This window comes from Quercus robur, chromosome 6 (assembly GCF_932294415.1).
Source record: "Quercus robur chromosome 6, dhQueRobu3.1, whole genome shotgun sequence".
NCBI classification, from domain to species: domain Eukaryota; kingdom Viridiplantae; phylum Streptophyta; class Magnoliopsida; order Fagales; family Fagaceae; genus Quercus; species Quercus robur.
In genome coordinates, this window is record NC_065539.1 from 9,114,908 (window position 1) to 9,136,975 (window position 22,068).

Below are 22,068 nucleotides of genomic sequence, written 5' to 3' on the forward strand. Positions count from 1 at the left end.
TTTTTATATCTGATAAAATTTTATTTCACTGATGGATTTGCACACAGATGCGTTGCTGAATTGAATTTTAACCTGGTCAACAATGATAGCCTAGACAAAATCCTTAAGGCGGAGGTATTTGTGAATTCGGACGGTCAATTACAAGCAGCTCATTTGGTCCTAGGATACACGTCGATCTCATCAAGCTTCCAAGCTCTAAAGTGCATCATAAGGGCCAGAGACCCCTGCCTACATCGGATAAGCGTAGCTACTCCAGGTTTCCTTCTTCCTGGTCCAAAAGTAGAGAGCAAAGAAATCAAAACCCCCATTCCTGAAGGTATACTAAAAGTAGGGGCCTCATCGCTACAACAAACAACCAGTACGGCCACTTCGTCTCACCCCCCCAGCATACAAGAAGAAGAAGTGGTAGAAGTATCTGATTCTGAGGACGAGTTTGAAGTTTTCAACTGAATCTTGTTCCCGGAAATTTCAAATCCTGATCTCGGCCTTCCATTCTCACCAATAATTGACGAGATGGGGATACAACGCAAACCAAAGTCCAGTTTGTTTGATTTAATAGAGTTTCAACATGGGAGGGATGCACCTGGGAAGGTTGCCCAGACTAAGCTTCCCACTCCATCCTAGACTAGGCTTCCCACTCCTCCACTTGCCTTGCCCTCTCAAGTGGAAGAACTGAAGAGGAAGAGAAAGTCAAAAGGGAAGGAGGTGATGGGAGCTGGACAAATCCTTCCCCCTCCCCCCCCCCCCCCCCCGAGCGAGGACGAGGTTCAAAGGGCATCCAAACAAGCCAAAACGGGGCAAAGGGGAACAAGAGGGTTGCCGAGAAGAGAAGTGATCCCCAAGTTGGGCCTCCAGCCTATCTCCCTGCCCCAATGTTGAATGGGGAACCTCTCCTTGCTAACGCCTCAATTCACAATTTTTAAGGAGGAGTAGCCGGTTACGTGGCCGACGCAGTGGAGCAAGCCTTGCTACTCCCCGAGGACATGGCAGAGCTATAAGATATGAGGAGACATGAGGTTTTTCTCAGTCTCAAAAGATATCTGGCTATGATACTTCCCCCTCCTTTCTTTCTAACTTATTTTCTTCACTTTCCTCTTCTGATTCTTTTTTCTTTCCTTGGCAGGCTGTTCAAGCATCTTTCCAAGTTGAGGAGATAGCCAACTCCTGCCATCGACAGATGAAGGAGGAAGAAGGGAGGCGCAACGCTGTTGTGGACGCCTTTCACATGGTTGAGAAGAGTATCCAGGAGCTTAAGAAGAAGCTGCAGGAGGAGGAGAAAGAAAGGAAGTATGCAGCGGCAGCCTTGGAGAATGCTGAAAAATAAGCTGAAAGCCAAAGGTTGCTGCTACGTACTACTGAGGACAACCTGGCCTCCTCCAAAACTCAGATTGCTACACTAAAAAAGAAACTGGAAGAGGTCGAGAAGGCCAGAGGTCTCACCGAGAAGGCCTAAGAGGAGGCAGAGAAAGCCAAAGATGAAGCAGAGCAGCATGGCTATGACGTAGGCGTGGCCAAGACTGAGGACGCCCTTAGGGCTGAGGTCCCTGCCTTTTTCAGAACTTACTGCGCCCAGACGCGGGAAAAAGCCCTCAACCAGGCTGGGGTTGAGGCTTCTTCCATGCTCAAGAGGGCAGAAAGTGTCTACTACCCGCCAGTCATACGCCTTGTAAGCTTTTCGGATTCTAAGGTCGACCCAGTGCCCTCAGAAGCAGTTGAAGCCCTAAGAAGTCCACCCAGAGCCCCTCCTGCGGCTAACACTTCTTCTGAGGGTAGGGAACGGGCCGAGGACACTACAAGAGCTAGGGATGCCAACAAAAGCACAGTCCAAGGTGCTGACTTAGCTCCAACCGTTCCAGGGGATTCCTTCAAAGAAAAAGAAACTTCCCAAAGCATGGAACTGGTGTTGGCAACCCTTGCCATACCCCCAAAAGTGGACCCAAAGGATAAGGCTTAAGTACCCCCCATAGTAGCGGATACCCAACCTCCCAAAGATGTAAAGGAAAAACTTTGTAATAAAGATGAAAAAATAATTATATCTTTTCCTTGCTATTTAGCTGCCTTTGTTAGAGGCCTAAACTTTAATGGAAGTTGCAGATTTTCTTTTTATGATTTTGCTTGTTGTGATGGGATATATCTTGAGTGACCAATCCGTCTAAGTAACAACACGTACCTTACACAAAAATATGATCAATATTAAAACAAATTGAATCCATTAAGTTAAACACATCGGCCATGCCTAATTTTTTTGAAAAACTTACACAGCATTGTGACGTGAGCATAGGTTTTAAAGTTACAACTTGCCTTACTTAAAAACAACTTTATAGGAGCTGAGTGGCAGACCACTTTCATACAGACATGGGCGTGCCTGCAAATGCTTTAAGTGACGCTTATGAACATCTAATTAAGACCATTGTAACTGTACCCAGAGTATGTCATGCTTAGACACTTAGGTAATGGTCAAGACGTGTTAACTTTCCTAAGGCAGATGGTTCGAGTAACCAGGCTTAGCTAAGGTTCTGTTTAATACTTAGAATAATTTATAAAGTTATCAATTTTCCCAAGGCATGTGGTCCGAGGAGCCAGGCATGGCCAAGGTTCAATTTGATATTTAGATAGATGCCAATGAGTATTAATTTTCCCAAAGCAGATCGTCTAAGGAACCAAGCATAGCTAAGGCTTTGTTTAATACTTAGAATAATGAATAAAGTTATCAATTTTCCCAATGCATGTGGTCCGAGGAGCCAAGCATGGCCAAAGTTCAGTTTGATACTTAGATAGATGCCAATGAGTATTAATTTTCCCAAAACAGATTTTCCGAGGAACCAGGCATAACTAAGGTTCTGTTTAATACTTAGAATTATTTATAAAGTTATCAATTTTCCCAAGGCATGTGGTCCGAGGAGCCAAGCATGGTCAAGGTTCAATTTGATACTTAGATAGATGCCAATGAGTATTAATTTTCCCAAAGCAGATGGTCCGAGGAACCAGGCCTAGCTAAGGTTCTATTTAATACTTAGAATAATTTATAAAGTTATCAATTTTCCCAAGGCATATGGTCTGAGGAGCCAGGCATGGCCAAGGTTCAGTTTGATACTTAGATAAATGCCGATGAGTATTAATTTTCCCAAAGCAGATGGTTCGAGGAACCAGTCTTAGCTAAGGTTCTGTTTAATACTTAGAATAATTTATAAAGTTATTTCCCAAGGCATATGGTCCGAGGAGCCAGGCATGGCCAAGTTTCAGTTTGATACTTAGATAGATGCCAATGAGTATTAATTTTCCCAAAGCAGATGGTTCGAGGAACCAGACATAGTTAAGGTTCTGTTTAATACTTAGAATAATGAATAAAGTTATCAATTTTCCTAAGGCATGTGGTCCGAGGAGCCAGGCATGGCCAAGGTTCAGTTTGATACTTAGATAAATGTCTAGAACACATGACAAGCAATATAACAAACCCAAAATCAGGTGAAGAGAATCTCCATTAATAATAATATCTCCTTAGGTTATATACATTCCAGGGGTGTGGTACGGTCCTTTCTTCTAGATCTTCTAGATAATAAGCACCAATCCCGACCACTGATGTAATACAATAGGGCCCCTCCCAGTTAGGTCCCAACTTCCCCCCATGTTGGGTTCTTGGTAGTCCCCATAACTTTTCTTAGAACCAAATCTCCAGGTGCCAGTGGCCTTAGCTTCACGTTTGCATTGTATTCTTGTTTAAGCTTGTGTTGATAATAAGCTAATTGGACCCTAGCATTTTCTCTCCGTTCTTCAATTAAATCTAGGCTCTTTTCCAACAACCCATCATTGCCGCCCGGAGTGAAAGAACTTGTTCTTAGTGTGGGGAACCCAATCTCCAAAGGGATAACAGCTTCGGCACCATAGGTCATTGAGAAAGGCGTCTCTCCAGTAGATCTACGAGATGTAGTCCGGTATGTTCAAAGGACGTGTGGCAATTTTTCTACCCATTTCCCTTTTGCGTTGTCTAGTCTTTTTTTGAGTCCACTCACTACAACTTTGTTGACAGCCTCAGCCTGCTCATTTCCTTGTGGATAGGCCAGAGTGGAATACCTATTCTTTATTCCTAAATCGCAACAGTACCTCCTAAAAGTTTTATTATCAAACTAAAGCCCATTATCTGAGATAAAGGTATGAGGAATTCCAAATTGAGTGACGATATTCTTCTAAACAATTTTTTTGGCGTCCACGTCCTTGATGTTTGACAGGGGTTCAATTTCGACCCATTTAGTGAAATAATCCGTGTCGACCAACAAATACCTCTTATTCCCTGCTGCCTTAGGGAAAGGCCCCACAATATCTAAGAGCCTGTTTGGGTAAGCAAGTTTCACAACTCAATTCTCAGTTTCCATAACTCATAACTAAAAAATGGTGGGACCCATAGCAAAAAGGTTGTTTGGCCAAACGATAACTCTATTTCCATAACTCTGTTTCCATCACTCAATTTTCTGATTTTTGAATTATGAGTTATGGAAACTGAAAACAACAAAAGGCTGTTTTCAGTTTCCATAACTCATAACTCAATGGCATTTCCGTAAATAAACACACATGAGGGACCCACAGCCGCAACTTTTGACCACCTTTTTTTTTTTTTTTCTAGGTTGGCGTTGGCTGTTTGTTCCTTTTTTTTTTTTTTTTTTTTTGGGTTGGCGTTGGCTGTTTGTACCTCTTTTTTTTTTTTTTTTTTACTGGTTCAAAAAAAAAAAAAAAAAAAAAAAAAACCCAGACCGAATAGCCAACCCAGGAGGAAAAAAAAAAAAAAAAAAGAAGCTGCTAGTGAAAAAAAAAAAAAAAAAAAGCTGCACTGTGACAGGCGTGGGCCCTCCAAATAGTGTGAAAAATAGTGAGTGATGGAAACTGAGTGATGAAGGCAAACGAATGTGAAAAATTGAGTGATGAGTGATGAGTGATGAAAATTGAGTGACGAAAAAGGCTTACCCAAACAGGCCCTAAGCCCCACTAAGCGAAAGGCCAAGGACTGGTCAAGGAATTAAGGACTCCTCCAGGTTGGTGGATATTTAGTGCAAATCTTTGGCATTGGTCACACTAGTAGCCTTGTGTGAGGGCCCTATGAGACAAAAATCTGCCTCCCGTGTGGCTTCCACAAATTCCTTCGTGCAATTCTTCTAGGAGCAACTCCACTGCTTCAGGATGCACGCACAACAGATACGGGCCAGAAAAAGATCTCTAATACAGTTTCTGGTCCTCGGACAGCCAAAAATGAGGTGCTTTTCTTCACACCATGTTAGCCTCGGATTTATTCTTGGGCAAAACATCTTCTTTAAGGAACAGCGCAATAGGGTCCATCCAGCTAGACCCCACCCTTACTTGGTGAACTTGAATCACATTCCTTACCACCTCAGAAGGTTTGTGTAAGTCTTCCACAAGGATTACCCAAGGTAAGCCCTGTGTCGAGGAGGTTACTAGTGTGGCGAGAGAGTCTGCATATGCATTCCTACTTCTAGGAACTTGTGATAAAACAAAAGACTCAAATCCAGATTGCAAGTGTCTAACTTGGCTCAAATACTCCTGCATTCTGAGATCCTTTGCCCCCAACTCCCCTTGGACTTGGCCTACCACCAGCCTTGAATCAGAGAACATCTCCACTGCTTTTCCACCCATTTTCTGAACCATGGCCATCCCTATTAAGAAAGCTTCATACTTGGCCTCATTGTTTGTAGCCGAGAATCTCAATCTCAAGGATTTCTCGATTATGATCCTTTCTAGAGATACTAGGACTAGCCTCACTCCAAATCCTCTGTAGTTAGCTGTACCATCAATATAAACCTTCCAAGACAAAGGTTCTTGCAAGGAGATTATGCCAACCGATTTTTCATCCATGTTTTACTCTTCTAATTTATCTTCTGATGGCGAACTCAACTACCAAATCGGCGAGGACCTGACCTTTAACCAAGGTGCGAGGCATATATTTGATATCCAAAGCCCCTAGGATCGTGCCCCACTTCGCAATTCTCCCTGTGTAATCGACACTCCGAAGTAGGGATCTGAGCGGGAGTTAAGTCAAAACAACAACCGTGTGTGATTGGAAATAGTGGGGGAGCTTATGTGTGCCATGCACCACTGCCAAAATGGCATTTTCAAGTGGTAAGTACCGGACCTCAGCTTCATGTAATGACTTGCTTATGTGATAGACTGGTTTCTACACGCCACAGTCAACACAAATCAAAACTAGACTTACTGCGTGAGGGGCCACGACAAGGTAAGCGAACAGAACCTCATCCATCTCGGGCCTTGACATAATTGGTGGCCGAGAAAGGTATTCTTTCAACTGCTGGAAAGCCTGGGCACATTCATCGGTCCATTCAAACCCTTTCCACTTATTTAACAATTTAAAGAAAGGTCTACACCTGTCAGCTGACCGAGAGATGAACTAGTTCAGGGCAGCAGTCATTCCCGTAAGCTTCTAGACCTCTTTTGGATTCCGAGGTGGTTGCAGGTTGTTGATCACCTTAATCTAGTGGGGATTGACTTCAATTCCGTGGTGTGTGACTATGTAGCCCAAAAACTTGCCTAACCCGACACCAAAAGAACACTTAGGGTGTGTTTGGATAGAACTTATTTTGCTGAAACTGAAAACTGAAAACTGAAAACACTGTAGCAAAATAATTTTTAAATACGTGAATAGTGCTGTGGGACCCATTTTTAATGAAAAAATTGATAAAAAATGAAATTTGTGGGTCCGTGAACAGTGCATATGTGCACTGTTCACGGCAGAAAGTCCACTTTTGTGGTTACTGTTCATTGAACAGTAACCGCAATACTCAAAACGCGTGAAAACCAAAAAAAAAAAAGAGAGAGAGGAAAACGCAGCAAACGCAGGTTCAGTTGAATCCAAACATACACTTAGAAGCGTTAAGTCATAGTTTGTGCTTCCTCAAGATATCAAAAATATTCCCAAGATCATTAACATGCTCGGATTCGGCCCTTGTTTTTACTACCATATCATCAATGTAAATCTCAATGTTTTTTCCTAACTGTGGTTCAAACATCCTGGTCATCATCCTTTGGTAGGTAGTCTCTGCATTCTTCAAACCAAAGGGCATCACTTTGTAATGATAGTTTCCTATAGGAGTGACAAAAGTTTTCCTCTCTTGGTCGTCCAAGGTTAAAGGTATCTGATGATACCCTTGAAAGGCATCCAAAACACTCATTCGAGGGTTGCCCACAGTGGCGTCCACTAACTGATTAATCCAAGGCATAGGGAAAAGGTCCTTTGGGCATGCTTTGTTCAAGTCTGTAAAATCTACGCATACACGCCACTTTCCTGTCTTTTTCTTAACCACTACGATATTAGCCAGCCATTCAGGGTAAAACAAACCTCTTTAATAGCCCCAGCCCGCTTAAGTTTCATCACCTTGTCCTTTACAGCATCTGAATGCTTCTTGGATAAAAGCCGAGGTGATTGTTTCCTAGGGATGACAGATGGATTGACATTCAGATGATGGCAGATAAAGCTCGGGTCCACTCTCGGAGCCTCGTAAGCATTCCAAGCAAATACATCAATGTTGTTCTTAAGAAAAACTACCAACTCTTCCTTCTACTGGGATGGAAGCTAAGCCCCAACCTGAAAAAACTTTTATGGATCGTCACCAATGGGGAATTTCTCCAAATCCTCACATTTGGCCTCTTCGGCAGGCCCCCTCGTTGGTAATTCCGAAGACATTGACTGCTATAAACCCTCTTTGACTATGTCCGAGGACTCAGCTGTTGGTTGATGCAAAATTACAGACACGAGACACTGCCTAGCCATAGTTTGGTTCCTTACTAGTTCCTTAACCCGGTCTCCAGACAGATACTTAACCTTCTGATGTAGAGTTGAAGAAACGGCACCCAAGGTATGAAGCCAAGGTCTGGCGACAATGGCCGTGTAGGGGGAGTATGCATCCACCACTATGAAGTCCACTTCCACCACTTCTGAACCGGCCTGCATGGGTAACCTAATTTGACCTTTCGGGGCAACAAGCTTTCCATTAAAACCCGCCAGAGGTGAATCGTAAGCTGTCAGGTCTTCAGGTTTCAAGTTCAATCCTTTGTACAGGTCAGGATACATGACTTCTACACAACTGCCTTGATCCACCATTACCCTCTTCACATCATACCCCCCTATTCGAAGGGTGACCACTAAAGTGTCACCATATGGTTGGATAGTTCTGATCTTGTCTTCATCCGAGAAACTTAATGAAGGTTGGATCTCTAATCTAGCCCTCTTCGGCTCGGAGTTTGGGTCCTCGGCTGGTGACCTGGCCACAGACATCACCCTGGCAGGTTGAGAGCCAGTCCTTCCAGGCGCAGCAAATATGACATTGATTGTGCCCAATGGGGGCCTTGAAGAAGCACTCCTTTGGCCCTATGACCTTGACTGGTCTCCTTGTCCATTGGGTCAGTACAAAAATTATTGCAGCTTCCCCTCCTTAACCAATTGTTCCAGATGGTTCCAGAATGTTCGACAATCCTCAGTGGTATGTCCTCAGTCCTGATGATACTGAGAGTGGAGGCTTTGATTGCGCCTTGAAGGATCTCCACTCATCTTGTTCGGCCATTTAAAGTATGGCTCGTTCTTGATCTTCTCTAAAACTTGATGCACCAGTTCTCAAAACAATGTGTTTACTACTTGCGGGGCTGTAGGTCCAGATTATTTGGCCAGATCTTGCCGAGGTTTGTTATTATTGTAGCATTCCGACCTGAAATCTCTCCTCTCTTAAGGGATAACCTTGCCCTTCCCCTTATCTTGCAGCTGGTCTTCCTCAACCCTCTTATATTTGTCAATTCGATCCATGAGTTGACGTATACTAGTGACAGGTTTCCCCGTCAAAGACTTCCTTAAACCGTGCTCTGCAAGCAAGCCGAGCTTGAAAGTACTGATGGCCACGTCCTTAAAATCACCCTCTATCTTGTTGAACATCTCCCAATATCGGTCTGAGTATGCCTTTAAAGTTTCACCCTCTCTTATGGATAGAGATAGCAAAGAAGCTAAAGGACAAGGAGCTCTGCTGCATGTAATAAAACGGGACCTAAATGTTTGGGTGAGTTCCTTAAAGGAACTAATGGATCCTGCTCTTAAACCATCAAACCACCTTATCGCCACAGGCCCCAAACTGGACAGAAAAACCTTGCACATCAAGGCTTCGTTCTTAGAATGTATCGCCATCTTTTGATTAAAATGGCTAACATGTTCAACAAGGTTCGTTCTGCCATTATACAATGTGAAAGTGGGTTGAGTGAACCGCCGAGGAAATCTTCCTTCCTCAATCCAGCGGGTGAAGGGTGATTTAGAAACTTGGTTAAGTGCTTTATTCATAGCATCATTTACCAGGCCTCTCGAAGATGAATTGTTGTTTCTGCATCTACAACAGTAATCTTTGTCATACAAGAAAGATTCACCAAGGGGAGTTCTTGACCTTTACCTATAGTCTTGATCCTCCTCATCATCGAAAGAGTAGTCAGAATTGGAGAGAGCTCGCCTTCTGCACTCGTGGCATAAGCTTCTTTTTAGGTGATCAATTTCCTTCTGCATGTTTCTGGCATTTTCCTTATGAGAGATATGGTTTTTACCTCGAGACTGACTCTTGCTGGTGTGTGTAGTGCGTACACTTCCCTCCCAGTCTCTCTTTCGCTCAAGTTCACGGAAATGATCTTGATACTGAGAGCCTATAGATTTTGCTGGATTTGGACCTGATCCTACCATCGTTTAGCGTCTAACTCACTATCGCACCAGTATTTCCCATAGATGGCACCAATTGTAAGAACCCGTCTTGAGTTCTTAGCCCAGCACGTGGATGAACTTAGGCCTAAGAAGCCCAAAACAATGAATTTGTAGAGGAATGAGTTGGAAAACTGGGCTGTAGTTGGTCAAACAATGAGCTAGATAGGCTTGATAACAAAAAGATAAAAATGGACAATTATAAAATGAAGAAAGAACGTTCTCGGCAAAATCCGAGGACAATAGTTCTTATATAATGCTTTTAGATAACGTTACAAGTTTGATTGTGGTTTGCTACAATATTTCTTTTCTCAATTTCTTCCTCCTCAATCTTGTTTCCTCTTTCTTCTTTTATACTCTCTTCCCTTTTTATCTCCACCTTCCACCTGTATGTTAGATGGTTAGGGTTGATACTTGTCTCATCAGCACTTCTCATAAGTCCTCAGGTAGTAGCTGTAAGGTTAAAATACACTGTTCAGGTATCACTTCTACATTAATGCAGTCAGGGGATTACCTGCAGTGTATTTAATATGGAGGTAGCAACTTTCTCCTAGATATTTTGGGGCTCATCCTTATCTTATATCTTTGTAGTGCTTGTCCGCCCCAACTGAATTTCAGGGATTATCATCCTTGCTATCAATCCATCTTCCAGGACCTCGGCTAAGTTCGGCCGAGGAAGTTTTCATCCTCGGCACACTCTCTAGAGCCATTATGACCAAACCCCATCTTTTATTCATCAACGCAATCTCCTCTAATGAAGATATCTCCTCCTCTGGCAGATCCTCGTTCTCAGCTTGGGCCACAAGCCCAATATATGAATAAATAATGAACTTCTGGGCCCAAGGGCCCTACACTAGTAATAATAATCTATAATAATTGATATATTAAATTGGTATTTTTATTATTTCTCAAAAACAAAAACAAAAAAAAAAAATAATGCTAGAGATACAAACATTTTTACAAAAAAATTTACAAATGTGGTGAGTAATTATTGGTAAATAAAAATGTAATGTTAATGATAGACATCGATAAAAGTTGTTCACATCAACAGTTTGTAAAAATGTTATAAAATAAATTGTAATGATAGCATTACTCAAAACAAAAAATTTATTTTTATTAATGGAAATTTGGGTACTATGACTTCTTTTTTTATTGGGTTATGTTAAATTTTGATGTAGGATAAAATTTTGGGAATTATTTTTATATCATTTATTGGATTTCGATATTTTTATTTAATTTTCGTTATTTTAGAAAATGGATTTTATTTGCTTAATTTTAAGTGTTTTTTTTTTTTTTAATATTCTTATAGTTAAATAAGTGAGTGTTTGGATCTGCGTTTTCAATTTTTTTTTTTTTTTTTAGCGCGTATGAACAGTAACATCACACTGTACAAGAGACAAAGTGCACTGTTCACACACTGTTCACGGGTCCACAATACTATTCACATATTTAAAAATTATTTTGTTACAGTGTTTTCAGTTTTTAGTTTTTAATTTTAGCAAAAATAAATTGTATCCAAACGGACTCTAAGTGTCCTTTTACGGTAAGGTATTAATTACAATCTCTTGTAAAATATTTTTTCATGTCAAACAAATTTTATGAGACTTTTAATTGGCCTCCAAATATTTAAATATATTTTAAAATCAGAGTTCAGTATTTTATTAATAATATTTTCAGAGAAGTTCTACTCTTATTAATAATATTTTCAGAGAAGTTCTACTCTTATTTCTATTGGATTCTAGATTTTTCTTTGTGAATTCAAGAGACACTTAGGAAATATCTGGAATCCACTAGAAAGAAGTGATACTTTTCTGAAAATATTCTAAAAAATATACTAATTAATACTTTACCACAAAAGTAAAGTATTAATTTGAGTACAAAATGGTTTAAAATACCTAAAATCAAGAAAATAAAACTTTATATCTTAAAATAATGAAATTACATATAAAAAAATAAAAATCAACAAATACTAAAAATAAAATCTTATATTATGTCATAAATGAAATTTCTTGATCACATATTTATAACGCAATGATTCATTCAATATGGAACAGACACCAAAAATGCAAATGGTTTTCTCCAACAAATCGAACACAAGTGGGTCAATTACATGAAAGTAGATGATATTATTTACTCCCTCCGTCCCACTTTGTTTGTCCTTTATTTCATTTTGGGATGTCCTAAAATATTGTCCTATTTCTAAAAATAAAAGTCATTAATTTACTAATATTCCTATTATACCCTTATTAATTTACTAATTCAATTTTTTGATAAATTTATTTAAGAGTAATTTTGGAAACTTATACATTTTTAAAAGGTAAACAAAACAATAAATGATGTTCCCTTAAAAAATTTGACTTTTCAAATAGGACAAACAAAGTGGGACGGAGGAAATATAATGTGACATGTGAATTTAACATCTTTTACACGAGGTAAATCTCACAATTGTGAGATCCATCCCATATGAGTATTGGGATATATACCATGATAACGCAAAATAAAAATAAAATTTCAAAGGAATAAGTAGTAGTGTGGCTACAGATTTGGTTGTAATTTATGCTACATCCAAGTTTTTAGTCAAATTTTGACCTTGTAGTACCAAGTTAATAGCCTTACTGAGTTTTCTTTAGGGTTCTTTTTTTAATTCATAGAAAGTTAAGATTGATTGAATTCTTAAAAGCCTTAGTAATTTATTCTAATATAACCTATTCCTTTAAAGAGAAGGATTAACATTATTTGAAATTTAAGTAATAAATGCCATTAGATTGGTTCCTTGGAAATTCATGTTATGGGTTGGCACGAATAGAGAATACGTCTCATTAGGTGACGTCTCATTAGGTAACGTCGTTCTAATAATATTGTTTATATTTTTTAAAAATATGTGTAAATAAAAAAGTCCATGTAAATAAAAAAGTCATTGGAAATATGTTGTTTAAGTAATGAAAATTCAAAATAGCATTTGAAAGTGTTCTAAATTTTTGGTTGTCACATTCAGATTATAAAACAATTTGTTTAGAATAGCGTTTAGTTACAAGAAATCTCCTCTATTTAGATAGAAATATCAATTTAAATTAGCCTTGTATGTATCCAATCATATCTGTTATGGCTGCCTCCTACGATCTGGCATCAACTTGTATCTTTGATATAGAGTTTGTTTAATAATATGAAATGGTATATGCATTTGATTTTGCTCTCACAAAAAAAAAAAAAAAAAAAAAAAAAAAAAAACGTGTAAGAGAGAGAGACGAAGCAGCTCAAAAGTGCTTGAAGTGAAAATCATCGATGCTTCTCAATCAAATTCGAGAGTGAGATAGCTTTATCATCATCGCCACATCCTCCTCCCTCTCTCTCAATACTAAAAAAACATAAACAAATTAACTTTTAATGAAATTCCATGTCTTGTAAATTAAATCAAAACTTTTTATCAAACAGGCATTCAGTATGAGTAGGAGGTAATTCTCATCACAAGAAATTATCAGATAATTTTTCATCATTATGCCTAACATTAAAAAAAAATAAAAATAAAAAACAGATTACAAGAATGAAAGAAGGTACGGAGTTGTCTCTCAGACAAATGCCTCGGTTTGTCGTCACGATTTTAAAAGAATGGAAATAGATCGGACTCGTCATCATTTTTTGTTCATCACCGAGAAAACCCCAACTACCATACTTTGTACTTACACACACTAATCATCATTGTTTTGCAAAATATTTTTTATTTCAAAAAAAAAAAAAAAATCCTAAATCATAGCACAATCCCAGTAATTGAGAAAAAGCAAAGTGAGTAAAACAAATGAAACAATATTAAAAAAACAAGAAAGCAATCATCAATGGAATCAAATAAAATCAAGAAAGTACCTAAACTGCAAAAGATGAAGAGAATTTCAAAGGGGGCATCATAGACTTCGGAGGCTGGGTGAGAAGCAATGAACATATAGTGTTGTTTTTATAGGAAAGACGCCGTTAGGGTTTGGGGGGTTTTAACTTTTAAGGTTAGGGCCTAGATTTTAGGGTTTTCATTTTACCTAAAATTACCAATGTACCATCACCATTCACCACCGTAGCTAAATGTTGGACCTAACAAGTAGCCCAATTGTCTACTCTGTTTTTTTTTTTTTTTTTTGAGGGTCCATATTAACGTATTGCTGACGAGCCCAACAGGCCCAAACTACTAAGTAGGAAATCATAACCTTAACCACATGAATGTCATGAACGTTGTTGTTTTGACCAACAATCGTGTTAATCAATTCTTTGATTACGAAGCACTATCTCAAAACCATGTTGTTTATGACGAAGAGGGATTTGAATTTGAAGCAGTTGATGTTGGTTTTTCATTGAGGGATAGTTGCAAGAAAAAGTAATGAAATTGACGCAAAGTAGTCTTCTTGCAATGGTTTGGTATGTGTTGAATTCTTTGATTGGGAGTTAGGACACACAAACGTCTGAATTTTTGGTTTGAAACCCATCTACTATATTTTACAGGGAAATACCAAGATCAAGACCAAAATCTCATTCTTTGGATGAGAACTTCTCTTTTGGTTTCGGCTATGATTATTCCATTGTTAATTACAAAATATTGACGAGCTAGGCTCAATGGGCCTATTTATCAGAGTTAGGGGATTTTGGAGAGCACCTGTATCTATCTCTGTCCAAGAAATTATGTGTTGAGGTATGGGTGATAAAGGAGACTTGTTGGACTAGATTGGTCACTATTCCATATTTTTTGAGGACTTTTCTAAGGCCTATATTCTTGTCAAACAACAATGTTGAGGTCTTAATGCTGGATGCTAGTTATGATAGTACGAGTTTGATAGCGTACAATTTGAATGAAAACACCCATGGAACAATATTCAAACCACGTCGAGCTAAAGAAATTTGAGGAGCAGTTGATGATGTGCAATTTGAATGACGAACACGACAATTTAAGATCAATATTCTGTAATCCGACTCCAGTAATTGCAGTAGCTACAAATGTGGAAAGCCTTTACTCACTTGACTGTAGTGATGTGCAGCCTGATATGGGACTATATGAAGGCAATGGTATACTGTGCAAAGGTATGATAGAAATTTCGTTTGTCTTTTTTTTTTTTTGGTAATTCTAAGAGGTTTCTAATGCATTTGTTGTTATCCAGTGGACTGTGGTTTGTAGATGACGATCTGTGACTTTTATGTGGGTAATTGAATCATAGGATTTTCAGTTGTACCTGTGCAATGTGCTGTGATGTTTTCTTATCTTCTAACTTTTGGTCCAGTTACTAGACATGTAGTTCAATTTTAAAGTAGCATTAATTATGACAATCACTAAGAATATATATATATATATATATATATATATATATATATATATTCTAAAGCTTATTGCAGTCTGAATGATTTGGGGAAGCTGGCTGGTTTGGTTATGGCTTGTTAGTCTTATGAGCCTAATAAAGCCATACTCAAACATTTGGGAGAGCCAATCAGGACTCCTCTTATCATCATCTGAACCATCATCATAATTGACTAGAAGGCCGGGAAACGGGTGTTTCTTTTCGTACACTCTGAAACTACTCCCAAAGTGTTCTTTCCAATCAACATGTTGAAGAATGTCACTAAAATCATCTGAATTAGCAGGATCAGGAATAACAGTTGTAACAAGTATCTTGAAATGTTCGAACCATAAGTCAAAAGACTTAAACATAGCCTTGCTTTCCAGAATACGAGATTGTATGTCTGTTGGCAAGTTGGCAATAGCACTTTTCAACAAAGATTGGATCTTAAGACTCATTCTTGCGTAATCAGTGCCCATAATAGTCTTTTTATCCATTGAATGGATGTCCTCTTTGCCAAAGAGTTGACTAGTATTGGGTTCATCTTTGATATTTGGGTGGTTAACAGGTTGGCTTTCAAAAGCCTCATTTTTTGAAACAAAGTTATATTCTAAAGCAAGATCATTTTCTGAAATAGGGTTAACTTGGTGGCTCACATAAGCTTCATTTTGAGCAATAAGGTTAACAAGATGGATTTCAAAGTTTAGGAGAGTTTTTCGGAAAAGATCATGGTGGTTTCCAATAAAAGCAAATTGAAGGCTATCAAGGATGAGTTTAATAGAATTTGGTAATTCTGAACAGGTTCCATTGTGGAATTGTAAATTTCTTGACAAAATTTCTTGTGAAGCAATTAACATATCACCATTAGAGTATGTCACCTCTGGTGGGACATCTCCTTGAAGGGATGTTGATCCACTGGGTTTTACCCCAGAAGATGCGCCTTCATGCATTTTAAAAGGTCGTCCTGCTGGGAACTCTTTGTTTTGAGAATAGTCCTGTGCAGGAGCTTTTCCCTTGTTTTTCCTTTCCATAATAATCCACTTACTAGTGGTATAAATATGAATATTATTATTATCCCACTTATTAGTGGTATTTATCCACGCATCATTGTCCGATTCCTGCAAAGAATCATTGATAATGTTAGGATAATGGATAGTATTTAACATTTTGGTATTGTGAAAATTACCTTTAAAATCATCAGAGAAATATTGGTAAGAATTCATCATTAGTTCTTGAACAAGTTCATTCATGGGAGAGTCTTTCTTATAAGACAGATTATCAATATCAATTTCAAACTTTGAAGCAAATTTGAATTTTACTTTTTGTCCAAATGGATCAGTAGTAATTCCACCATGTTCAACAAGAAAGGGATACAAAGCATTAATAAATGGCAGACCAAGAATCACTTTATCAGTCATATTTTTGACAAGAACAGAAGGAATCTTGAAACAAACATTATCATGGCACACCTGAGCAGCAGTCAATTCATACTTAATTTTCATTTGAGAACCATTAGCAGAAACCAATCTTTCAGTAGATTTCTCAAAATATTTTGAGGGAATTAATCATTCTTGGATACAGTTCATATCTGCACCAGAATCAATCATAGCAATAACAATGAAATGATAATCAGGAGAAACAACAATTTTAACTTTTGTAAACCATTTTGGAGGAAATAATTTATTAACAAAAGCAAGTTGGGGATTACTGAAAGTATCAGGAGTACCTTTATCAGAAAGAAGAGCCCGTTGACTGGAATCATTTCCATCACTGTGCTCATTTTGTTCGTTACTGGATTTATTAAGATCTTTATCAAGTTTTAGTATTGTCAATTCTTGTTTGAGATTATGGTTATCACTTTTCATGCTTTTAAATTCATGTTTTAATTCATTTATCTCTTGTTTAACAATATGAATTTCATTTTGGAGATCATTAACAGTTAGTTCTTTAGATTTCTTTTTATTAAATCTTTCCAAAGTTTCTTCAAAACTTACGGTTGATTTTGGTTTTTTACCAATTTCATCTCTTATCAAGTTTTTCTTAAACCTATCCAAATATTCTTTCTGGAGTTCAGGGTTTTGAATTTGATTTATTAGCTGAATTATCAATTTTTCATCTTCTTCACTCTTGGTGAGAGCATTAATAACATTGCAACAGGAATCTCTACAACCAATTTTAATATTAGGAGAATCAGAAGAATCATCAGCAGATTGATAGCAAGAATCAGATGAAGAAGAAAAATCATCTTCCAAAGAATCAGACAGGGTGTTTGATTCAAGGATTCTGAATAATTCTTCTTGCACATTATCATCAATGTTTAACATGTTGAACTTGTTTTTTAACTTACCAGGTTTTTCTTTACAGTCTTTACTAAAGTGTCCAGGTTTACCACAGTTAAAACATTTACCTTTACTTGGTCTTTGTTTAACAAGTTTTTTAGAAACATTTTTCTTCTTAGCATAGAAATCATTAGGTTTAATAAAGTTATTTATGTATTTTTTAAGGCTTTTATCATGTTTTTTACTTTTTTGCCTAGAAGGAGCAATAGGAGGTAGACCATATTGTTCACAGAAATTTCTCATTTCATATTTAGCTTTTCTTTTATTCTTTAATTGGTGTTTTAACAGTTTTTCATCATTGCACATATTAATACCAAGTTTTTTAATAGTACTGAAAATATCACCATAAGTTAAATTATCATAATCAATAGAATCATTTTTACCCATTAATTCTTGTTTTACCTTATGAGCAAAGATAGGAGGCAGACCGTCAACAAACTTTTCTTTCCAATAAGGCTTATGGCAATCTTTCCGGAGCATCACCCTGGAATTAAAAACATCTTGATACCATCTGTAATCAGACATAGTTGGACAACTCAAATTATTCAAATAATCAGAAACACGGGATGAAATATTGGATGGAGTACCAACAAAATGTTTGAGAATGGTATAGATCAAGGTATTAACACCATCAGGAATACCACGACCAATACTTTCATCAAAAATAGGCAAACCTTCATCATTTTTTTTAACAACATGTTTAATAGACTCTTTGGATTCTTCAGTGATGTATGAATCCCACCATCCACGAAGAGTACCAGAAAAACCAGTAAGAAGCAAGTTAACAATTTCAGGTTGATCAAGATCATGGTTGTTTTGATAAGCAATACCAACCATAGACATGTGACTCATTTTATTAATGATTTCCTGTTCAGACAAACCATCAATATTCCATTCATAGAGCTTATCAACAGAGACAGAAAACTGTGTTTGAAAAGATCTCTCTTCAAACTGCATATCAGGAGGAGTAGGTTTTGGATACCAATTTTTTGTAAAAGACATGGGTTTGGAGTTCCCAACAAATCTTTTAATTTCTGGGAAATCATCATCAAAGATTCTTTTTGCAGGAACAGAAGAAACAGAAGAAGCAGTATCAGAATCTGTATTTTCTTCAGAAACAATTTCTTTTTTGGAAATAGTTCGAGCAGTTGGAGTACTTGTAAAAGTACTGGTACCCTCAGTTTTAATCTTTAGATTAGAAAGCATTTTGTCAACAATTTCAAGAGTCTTGGACTGAGAAGTTTTAAACATAACTTTTTCTCTTTGACTGGGTAAATCAATCAAAGGTTTCTTAGTTTTAACAGGAACAGATTTTTCAGAAACAGAAACAGATTTTTCAACAAATTTTTCTTCAATACGGTCAAGCTGTTAACCAATAATATGCAAAGATTGATTAGTGAAATTGTTTTGTTCAATAAGGCTAACAATAGGAGTTTGATCATCAGCAATTTTGAAAGGAGAGGCCTTCACTTCCTCTTTTGTCACTTCATCTTTTTTAGTAGTTATCAAAATTGAATCAAGAGGAGGATGACTAGACCTAATAATGGTTTTATCAATCTTAACAAAATTTGATTTCTTTATCACATTCAAATGTTGTTTTGAAACCTCATTATTTGGAACATAATGGTTTTCAAGAAAATCAAAAAACAAAATATGTTTTTTCAATTGATTCATCATTTCCAACCATTTTCTTTTAACACGGTCTTTATCAAATTGAGCAAAATGATTTTGGAAATGTTTTCTCTTGGTCTTGTTTGTTGCAAGCATAAACTCATTGTACAAAGAATCCCAATCAATTTCAAAATCATCATTTAAAACAGTCAAAACTCTTAATTGATTTTGGTAAACAGGAGGATTTTCAATAGGAGAATCAAAGTCAGATAGAGTAACAGAAACAGTGTCTTCCTCATCTTCATTAGCAGTTTTGCTAAATGGAGTGGAAGTTTCAGGTTTAGTAGAATAGTAAACAGAGCTAATTTGAGATTTATCACTTGAAACACCTTTTAGCTTTAAATCAGAGGATGTTTCCAAATTCTTTTTCAAAAATTCATTGATCTCTCGACCTCTTTTTGAAATACTTTCAGATCTAGCAAATGAATGTCTTCCTTCGTTGATTCTCAAAGGTGGATTGTTTTGAAAACTTATTTTAACAGTACCATCAAGATATTGTTGAATATGGGTGAGATCAAGCTCATCAAAAATGGGTTTAGCAGGAGGGGTTTCCTGTTCTAACAACCAATCATTAGGAATTTTAACATCTTGCCATTGAATCATTTTTGGAACTTGTATTTTAGCATCAGGAGTTGAACATTGAATTAACATGGTTTTACCTGAAGGTTCTCTAGGAATCATAGCACAAGGATTCATTTAAGTACCCATTAGTCTATAATAAATGCGGTAGATCAAAGCAAAAGGCTTACTACCCTCTTCCATGTGATAGCCAGATGAAGCAATATTCAAAGTCAAAAATTTAACAATATTAGGATCATCCAAAGCAAGAGTAAGATCAGGATAACAGTTAAAATAAACAGGACCATCATACAAAGAAGCAGTGATCATACCAAGAATGCTATCTTTAAAAATCTTAAATCTAGCATCTCTTAAACACATGAGAACAGAAGCATTAATACCCTTTCGGGTAAGCAGTTTAATAGCAACTTGAACCATACCAATATGCAAATAATAGAATTTTTTAGCAGCAAGGAAGTCATTAATATTCTTTTTAGTGAATAAACAACATTTTTCATGAATTCTTGAAATAGAGAAAATTTGTTCAACAGTTCTAGCTTTGTAAGCAGAATGAAAAGTACTTTCAACAAAACTAGTTTTATAAATGGTTTTAGTATCAACTTTAGGAATAGTCCATTTACGAAAATCAGGGATCAACTCATTATCATCAATAGTGTGATCTTCTTCATTTACAATATCAGGAGGACAACTAGTCCTGGAGCTGATAGAGGAGTTAGTTCTCCACAACTTATCCATACTAACCTAGGTTCAACACTCAGTTATCATGTTTTTCTCACAACCGTTGCATTTCGTAACACATACCCTAACCAACCTTATACCTCTCATGCCCTACACGCCCTCTCTTGGCTCAAATGGGCCTTACAGCTAGGTTCTAGGACTTCACTTTACGACTAGGGTGGCGCCAATGACGGTAAGAAGGGAACACAACAACGGAATATCAAGCATTCGGGTAGACACGAACAGAGCCAAGAGAGGGCGTGTAGGGCATGAGAGGTATAAGGTTGATCCAAGAAGTTTTCTCACTCCAGGAAAAACTCCAGAGTTTGAGCCACTTCTATACTGTGGATTTTGTAACCAATATGTTCTCTATCATGAGCATGAATGTAATGATGATCCTCCATGGGAACTTTTCGATGACTACCCATCAGATGCTACTTCCACTGATTAATGAGTTTATTCCTGAGGTCACTACTGTTACAAGACTGATACTACTTTATTTGTTTGGCTTGCACAAAAGCCAAAATATTTCATTGTCCATGACGGATATGAAAATCTGGAACTGTTCCAAGATACTCCGGATTTTGCGGAAGATTTTGATTCCTATATTTGTCTGGCCTGCACAATGGCCAATATTTACTACTGTTGGAAGCCTGTTTCCCACCAATATGATGCTTTCAAAGATTCCGAAGACTAGTGTTCATATGAAGACAATTGAAAGGCATGCTTCTTAGTCCTTTTTATTGGTTTCTTTCCTATTGGTTTCTTTTGTCACTAAAGGACACCAATAATGAGGACATGTCCCTAAACTTGTAAGTCTATTGCTGAGCTCTACGGTAGATTCATGCAATTTTGAAGATTCTCCACAATCCTAGGTCAAAAAGAGAAGAAAAATTCTATTTTACTATTCAGTCACTATTCACCTGTCACTGTTCATCCGTTACTATTCATGACACTGTTCACTTCGAATTTTGCCTATTTAAGAGGGGTTGTCCCTTATGTTTGGAGGGTTTTTTAAAAAGCAAAGTTAGAAGCAAAGTTTTAGTTCTGATTTCTCTTCCCTTAGAACTAGCCTTCTTAGAGAGAGAACCCACTTGCTTCTACCACTACTACAACCTTGTTCACCTTTGTTCACTACAAGCCTTGTAATTCTACAAACCTTGTAACTAGGACTAGTTCAAGCTTTGTAACTGGTAACCTGTAACTGTTGAGATCTTGTATTCACTACTACTACTGTAAGTGTTTATCCTACTTTCAATAAGAAGTATTTTCAGTTCTATGTTCATTACTTTACTTGTTGCTACCACCACCTTGAATGGATTACCGCCATACCGGATGGTTTTAAATTGCTTTCATTTATTTTGAACTATTGCTCTTATTTACTTTGAATTATTTTGATATATACTGTTTGGCTGGTTCTACCGCCTTATTATTGTTCTTACATTCAAGCTATTTACTTTCAAGTTCTTTACATTATTTCCATTTACAATATTACTGTGCTTCTGTCTCCTCCTTCTCTTCAGCAGTGCGTCCCCTTCCCCCTTCCCCTTCCCCTTCCCCTTCCCCCTCATTCAAGCTTACTACCCTCTTCTAAAGCTATTGTAAAGCTTACTACCCTCTTCTAAAGCTTTAGAATATATATATATATATATATATATATAGACGATATAGCAGTTATAATCAAATAAATTTAAAACAATAGTAAGGCGGTAGAATC

The 22,068-nt window shown here is 37.4% G+C and overlaps 1 long non-coding RNA gene and 2 other non-coding genes across 3 annotated transcripts; all 3 read right to left on the bottom strand.

Moving 5' to 3' along the window:
• Window positions 1-12,988: 12,988 nt before the first annotated feature.
• LOC126689637 (uncharacterized) lies at window positions 12,989-13,705 on the bottom strand. The gene is made up of 2 exons (XR_007644560.1): window positions 13,598-13,705; window positions 12,989-13,094 (listed from the first exon to the last, which is right to left on the bottom strand). It is a non-coding gene; the product is annotated as an uncharacterized LOC126689637 (long non-coding RNA).
• On the bottom strand, window positions 13,176-13,241 carry LOC126690696 (small nucleolar RNA Z105). The gene has a single exon (XR_007644732.1). It is a non-coding gene; the product is annotated as a small nucleolar RNA Z105 (small nucleolar RNA).
• On the bottom strand, window positions 13,301-13,391 carry LOC126690649 (small nucleolar RNA SNOR75). The gene has a single exon (XR_007644694.1). It is a non-coding gene; the product is annotated as a small nucleolar RNA SNOR75 (small nucleolar RNA).
• Window positions 13,706-22,068: the final 8,363 nt, after the last annotated feature.